Source organism: Rhea pennata, unplaced genomic scaffold, assembly GCF_028389875.1.
Source record: "Rhea pennata isolate bPtePen1 unplaced genomic scaffold, bPtePen1.pri scaffold_26, whole genome shotgun sequence".
Classification (NCBI taxonomy): domain Eukaryota; kingdom Metazoa; phylum Chordata; class Aves; order Rheiformes; family Rheidae; genus Rhea; species Rhea pennata.
In genome coordinates, this window is record NW_026907677.1 from 7,715,312 (window position 1) to 7,716,770 (window position 1,459).

The window sequence follows — 1,459 nt, forward strand, 5'->3', positions numbered from 1 at the left end:
GCTTCACAAGTCACCTCACAACCACCACCACCACCAGCAGCCAACACCCTAGCACTGCCCGACAAGGCACAGAGGCACAAGTAAACTCACAATGCTGCCTCCAGCTCTGGCCTCGCACACCCTGGGACACAAGGCACCAGCCACAGCACCAATGGCCACACCAAAAGGCACCTCCTAAGCACAAACAGCACCTTCCCACACTGACACATGCCTGCCAGGGCCTCACGCAGCACTAACCTCAGAGCTGCCAAGAGCAGCCAGGCAACCAGCACTGGCCTAGCATGCACTGCTTCACAAGTGACCTCACAACCACCACCACCACCAGCAGCCAACACCCTAGCACTGCCCGCCAAGGCACAGAGGCACAAGTGACCTCACAATGCTGCCTCCAGCTCTGGCCTCGCACACCCTGGGACACAAGGCACCAGCCACAGCACCAATGGCCACACCAAAAGGCACCTCCCAAGCACAAACAGCACCTTCCCACACTGACACATGCCTGCCAGGGCCTCACGCAGCACTAACCTCAGAGCTGCCAAGAGCAGCCAGGCAACCAGCACTGGCCTAGCATGCACTGCTTCACAAGTGACCTCACAACCACCACCACCACCAGCAGCCAACACCCTAGCACTGCCCGACAAGGCACAGAGGCACAAGTAAACTCACAATGCTGCCTCCAGCTCTGGCCTCGCACACCTTGGGACACAAGGCACCAGCCACAGCACCAATGGCCACAACAAAAGGCACCTCCGAAGCACAAACAGCACCTTCCCACACTGACACATGCCTGACAGGGCCTCACGCAGCACTCACCTCACAGCTGCCAAGAGCAGCCAGGCAACCAGCACTGGCCTAGCATGCACTGCTTCACAAGTCACCTCACAACCACCACCACCACCAGCAGCCAACACCCTAGCACTGCCCGCCAAGGCATAGAGGCACAAGTAAACTCACAATGCTGCCTCCAGCTCTGGCCTCGCACACCCTGGGACACAAGGCACCAGCCACAGCACCAATGACCACACCAAAAGGCACCTCCCAAGCACAAACAGCACCTTCCCACACTGACACATGCCTGCCAGGGCCTCACGCAGCACTCACCTCACAGCTGCCAAGAGCAGCTTGGCAACCAGCACTGGCCAGCCACGCACTGCTTCACAAGTCACTTCACAACCACCACCACCAGCAGCAGCCAACACCCTAGCACTGCCCGACAAGGCACAGAGGCACAAGTGACCTCACAATGCTGCCTCCAGCTCTGCCCTCGCACACCCTGGGACACAAGGCACCAGCCACAGCACCAATGGCCACACCAAAAGGCACCTCCCAAGCACAAACAGCACCTTCCCACACTGACACATGCCTGCCAGGGCCTCACACAGCACTCACCTCACAGCTGCCAAGAGCAGCCAGGCAACCAGCACTGGCCTAGCACGCACTGCTTCACAAGTCACCTCAC